Source organism: Cryptomeria japonica, chromosome 10 (genome assembly GCF_030272615.1).
Source record: "Cryptomeria japonica chromosome 10, Sugi_1.0, whole genome shotgun sequence".
In the NCBI taxonomy this organism is placed as follows: Eukaryota; Viridiplantae; Streptophyta; class Pinopsida; order Cupressales; family Cupressaceae; genus Cryptomeria; species Cryptomeria japonica.
Genome location: NC_081414.1, coordinates 26570424 through 26577028, shown reverse-complemented (window position 1 = coordinate 26577028; position 6605 = coordinate 26570424).

Genomic DNA, 6605 nt, shown 5'->3' with positions numbered 1-6605 from the left:
AGCGCTTAAAGCCCATTATCCAGCGCGTGAAGGCCATATTTTAGCGCATCAAATCAGCACTTTTCCTGTAGGTCTCAACTCGAAAAAAAAAACAAAGCAGCGCTTTCAATGCACTGTTTAGCGCATCCAGCAAACAGTTTAGTGCTTTTCGACATAATTTTAGCGCATCTAAGTTCTAGTGTAGCGCGTACAGTCCTTTCTGTAGTGCATCACAGACAGAGAGAAAAAATTTAAAATTGTAACCGCACTAAAATTTAGACTTGTAGAAGTCCGTCAAAATCTAGATTTTCTAACTATTCCATTGACTTTTGGCAGGACTCTAACAATTTTCTTGCAGGTGGAGCGGGCCATTTTCTTTTAAACGATTTCTTTTGCTGACCAAAACATCGAATTTACTTTGCTGAACAAATTTTTTTTCATAGATCAGAAAATCATTGCTTTGAAAGGATAAAATAAACACCATGTTTTTGTGGAGAAACATCTCCACATAGATTTTAGCAAATCACTGAATTGAAAGGATAAAATAAACCAACTTGATTGTTTTGTCTCGAAAGTGGAAGGAATATGCTCTCCCCTTAACTGGGTGATCAAAAATCCAAACCACTCTTACAGCTTTCTTTACTTCAAGCAATAAAACTTTTAGCACGTCTGCCTTCCCGAGGAGTTGGAATCAACTCTTAAAGTCGTTTATGGCCGGTGTGAAGGGAACGACCTAAGTGGGGAACGGCTTTGACGTCAAGAATTCCAACCCACTATAATCAAATGTGGAAAGTGACAAAAGTCCTTTTCAACGGTTGCGCGCAGCGATTAGCCTTCCCCCAGTATCCTTGAGATATGTAAAGCCTTTATTTTAAAGGTTGGGAAGCCTCTTGAGGGAGTTTATCACTGATGACCGAATAGGAAGCCTGATTACGAACCCTAAAAATAGAAGCTTTGAGCTGAGTCAGTAACCAGACATTTATAACATCATAGTGCAAGGGTGGGGAAGAATCTACCCCCAAGATTACTCACCATATATCTCCCAAGATAACTACTCAACTGTGAAACAATTCACTTTGAGTTAATTTCTAGCAAAAGGCAAAAAAATGGGTGCCCTCTAAGGGGTGACACGGTTGTTTGAGCTGATGGAGTATCGAGACTAGTGGGCTATGATGTTATTTATGACCCTTGACTAAAGAGTCTTTCTGAAGTGTATTATTTGTATCTAAACCTATTAAAACATTGGAGATTTGAACACATCCTCGCTAAAAATACACTTTTTGTTAGATTAGGAAAAATGGTTGTACTTTTTGTGCCATGTTTACATTTATTACTTCAGAAAATCATCCATAAAACTTGAAAAATTTCCAACAAAAATTCAAAATTCACAAAAACCAAACCAAAAAAAAAAAAATCAGGGCAGTTTAGCGCATGAGAGCAACTTCTTAGCGCGTGGAGTACTTCTGTTAGCGCATCCAAACCACCAGTTAGCACATTAGTTCAAAACAGTAGCGTTTCATCTTAAGACAAAAACAGTGTAAAATCATTTAGCGCATCAGAAAAATAGTTTAGCACGTGGAAGCAATAGCTTAGCGCGTGGAGACCAAATATTAGCGCATAAAGCCCAACAGTTAGCGCGTCGCAAACCCAAGATAGCGCATAGATTTTTCAACAGCTAGAAAAACAATTTTAACAGTCCAAAAAGTTTCGCGCGTGTCTGGGGGCAGTCTAGCGCTTGTGGTTATTATTTTAGCGCATAGAAAAATTTCAGTAGTGCATGTAGACTCTGTTCTAGCGCGTGATCCAAAACAGAAAAACAAAGAGCAAAACCAGGAAAAATTTTGAAAATTTCAAAAACATTTTTAGAAGCCTTTTTATCAACATCATTTTTCATCAAACCAGAGTGATGAAAACAAACCACTAAAACTATTTCTTGAGCAAAATTTGTGTCAAAACGAACATTGTCAGAATCCTAAATGAATCGTACAATAGAGGATGTCTCTTCTATCATAATCTGAAAATCTCATCATCAGTATCAACAGAATCCTTTACCATCTTACAGATTTTTATCTCAAAACACTTGTTTAAAAATTTTCAAATTGTCACATCAAGTTTCCAGATCGGGAGGCTTTTCTCCATATCATTTGACATGCTTTGTCGTGAAGGGGCATCTAAAAACCTTCACTTTGATAGAGTAAGATTTGAAATTTTCAAAAGCAAGAATCAACTTAATCCAAACAAATCAAAGGAAACGATTGATCACTCATGCATGACTAATCCCCTTATTCTGAGAAGAAAGAACCTCTATCGTAACATCACGTTGAAGAAACAACAACCTAGTTTTTCCAAATTCATCAAGAGAAATAAGTTTTTATACATCAATCGTCAACTCTTCAAATCTCATCGGGTATTCCTTCATCACGTCAAACGTTATATCCAAAACAAATCTAGCGAATTTGACAAAGAACCTTTGAAAACAAGAGCATACTGTCAAAAGTTTGCTTTTAATCAAACCATAAACCGCGGAGGAAAGATCAATCCAGCATTCTTGCCCGACGAGTGCATCACATATAACACATCTCGACCAGAACCAACAACCCCCGAGCAACATATCAATGAGGCTTTTGTCCCTTTCATCACTGAGAGTTTCTACTAAAATGCCTTTTACTCGCTCTCAAAGAGACAAACAAAGCAAGGCACACGCTGAGTCTAGTATGAATCGCAAATTATCAAATCCTTTTGAAGTTCCACCCTTAGAAGAACCGGAAATTACTGAAGCACTTCTTCGGGAATGTCAAGAAAACCCTTCCTTCCAAAAACTTGTAGAAAAGCTCATGGAAAATGACAAAGAAAAATATCTGTTCATGCTTACGAGTAAAGGCGTTAAACTTCCTGAAGATTTAGACCCAAACATCTTTAAAATTGGATCTCGACAATATGCATATCAAGAACAACAAATAGAAGAAGAAACCCATAACTTTGAACAACATATACCTGAGCAACACATTCCAGAACAACGCATACCAGAGATGCATATACCTGAACTAGAAACACCAGAACAAAATATACCATTTACTACACCTTTTCAGCTGAGAGCCAATACAAGGCAAGAACTTTTCCCTCGACAAGACAATATACCTTTGGCAGCCCTTACTCAACAAATGCAAATGTTGCAAAGGCAAATACAGGATATGCAACAGGGGACGACAGTGCGGTACTCTTTAAACGAAATATGTCCTTACCCATTTGACAGAAGATTGAATATGGTGCATTTTCCTCCAAACTCAGACGTTCCCAAATTTGATAAATATGATGGGAAAAGTGATCCCCGAGATCATGTTCGAAAATTTTGCACACTAAGCCTTGAATTTGCTCATGATGACACCTATTCGATGAGGTTATTCCCTAGAAGCTTGGGAGGGCAAACCATGGAATGGTTATCCAAAATTTCGCCACCTGTCAGATCATTTGATGAATTGGTTAACAAATTCATAACCCACTATTCCTACAACATCCAACATGCCATAACCATGCTAGATGTTTGCAACACCAAACAAAAGAACAATGAAACATTCATGGTGTTCCTTCAACGCTGGCGACGCATGGTATCACGATATCCTCGAGATATTCCCGAAAAGGAGAAAATGGAAATCTTCATCAATAACTTGAATGGCGAAATGAGTTACAGATTAAAACTTCAATGCATACCATCTTTCACTAAATTGATTGAAAATGGCATTCAAATAGAAGAAGCATGTGTCAAAAAGGGAACACTCAAATTCTACAAAGAAGGAACAAACTCATCAAACTACAATAATCAGAACAACACCAACCTTGACAAATCTCGATTTTGGACTCGAAACAAAAACGAAGGCAACAATGAAACACATGATCCCAAATCTAAACAACCAGTGCTTGCATTATCTGGAAATCCTCAAAACACGAAAAATCTTTAAAATGTTAACACCTATACACCAAACACTGATCAAGGACAACTCAACACAAACAACACCAACGATATTCAAAACAAAAACATGAATCCAGGACCTAACAACAATTCACGCAACAACACGAACAATTGCCAAAAGCGTATCTTCACACCACTGGGACAATCATTAGAATCCGCATTCAGAGAACTTTTGGCGAACAAGATTCTTTCTTTGCCTCCAATCAGCAACTATGAACCCCCAATCAAACCACCTTGGTGGAATGATTCACACTATTGTGATTTCCATCGCAACAAGGGTCATAGAACAAACGAGTGCATGAGATTGAAACACATAGTACAGGACATGATTGATCGAGGTGACCTAACGGTGGATGGTCTCAAAACAAATGGTGATCACAGAGCCTTCAAAAATCCTCTCCCAAATTACAACAAAGATGGAGCATCAACTTCAGATGATACACGCGGAGCTCGTATTAATCACATCTACAACAACACCATCAACCACATCTCAACTGAAGATCATTAAGTCAATGTCATCACCATTCGAGATCGGCATGATCATGAATCTGTCAATGTAACAACCCGAACTCAGAAATATGTCTTGAAGGGACATACTGCACCTACAACTACCACACCAAAAATCCAATATGATTTGGTTAGCCAACTACGCAAGACTCTAGCTCAGATATCTATCGTGGAATTATTGAAACTATCACCAAAGCACAAAGACATATTGGAACAAGCACTATTGGAAACAAATGTACCTCAAAATCTGGATACAGACAGATTTCAAGCTATGGTCGCCCATATGACAGGACCTCATAACCTCACCTTCTCAGAGCATGACAATACTTCCTTAAGTCATCCGCATAATACTCCTCTCCATATTGAAGTCATTGTTTGCAAACATCGAGTAAAGAGAGTCTTAATAGATGGAGGAGCCAGACTTAATATATGTACTTTAAAGCTTATCCGTGCATTAGGCTTCTCAGAAGAATCTATTGATCCTTGCAAGAAGATTACCATAAAAGCATATGATGATGAGGAAAGGTCCTCTAAAGGAACAGTGATATTACCTATTCAAGTAGGACTAGTACAAGAGGATACTATATGTCAAGTCTTAAATATTGATCTAACCTACAATATCTTGTTAGGATGACCCTGGATACATGAAATGCAAGCAGTACCTTCTACATATCACCAATGTGTCAAGTTTTCTTATGATGGACAAGAAATCTCCATATCAGTTGATCACAATCCATTTCAACATTGCAATGCAATGGGGGCAGCCCAAGACAGTTTGGTTCCTCATAATAGAGAAAAGCAGCGATCTTCAACATCAGATCCACCAATAGCAAAATCAAACTCCTTATGGGGAGACTTCAAATAGAAAATGCAAATCAAAGACCAAGGCATGGGAGAATACTCTTTGGAACCATTATGTTTGGCCAAATTGTCAACATCACCTAGATCGCATGGTTTGCCTACTACATCAACACATCTAGCCACTCAGCCCATCACTAAATTTGATGGTACCTTCATCCAATTGGGTACTCTCGCACATGAATCAGAAGACAAAGATGTTCTTAGCTGGTTATACAAAGATGAGGAAGAAGATCATAGAGCAGCCGCTCTGGACATTGTTCTACCAACACACCTGTATGGAAAAGGCTACTCAATCATGAAGCAAATGGGATATGGCGGTAAAGGACCTATTGGGAAACGCAAAGAAGGAGTCACTGAACCTATAGATCTTCCTTCACAACCTAGTAGAAACAAAGCAAGATTGGGTTCTAAACTCACATTCCTATTGAAAAGGCCGCCACACACAACTACAAAAGCTCAATGGAAGGTGAAGAAGTACAAAGACGAATCCTGTCGCGAAGCACTCTTTGAATCAACAGAAACAATCCACAAGGCACGGGAACGTCAAGATCAGAAGTTGCATCAAGGAAAGCTTCTCAGTCATAAGAAGGCCCTATCTGCAGCAGTAGCTCATTCAAACACCAATGTCTCAAAACAAATCATGTCATCTCCAGATACCGTTATTCCTCCCCGAGGAAGTAAAGTCTATGAACAAATCCAGCAAGTAGAAGACAGATCTGATACAGAATCAACAAAAACCATCAAAATGGTATCCATTATCAAAGATTTGTTTTCACCATACAACATACCTGTTTGCAGCACCGATAGAATCTGGGATGATGTCTATGAGACAGATTCCAATGAATATGAATGGGGTACCTACTCCAATGCTACTACAAATGTCCTGGATGATACTGATTCTATATCCCTTTCTCAAGAAGAACATAACGCAGAAGATAGACCTCTTGAATTCGGACCACAAAATATCTATGATGCCAAGGAAAGCGAATAGGAACATTATGAACAAGTCTATGTGGAAGATAATACCATCGAAGACCTCGACGAAATCCTGAACTTCTTTAAAACCAAGAACAATCACGATGCAAACTCTGTCCTAACACTTACAGTAGCAGAGCTTGATCCACCCAACGATTCCTTACCACTTGTCTTTCCTGGCCTCATCGATTGGGATGAACCTGAAACATATGATATACCAATTTTCCCAGATGATGAATCTATTATCCATTACCTGTGTACCATAAATCTAGAAACAGGCTCTACCAGTGAACAAAATAACGATGTCTATCAATCA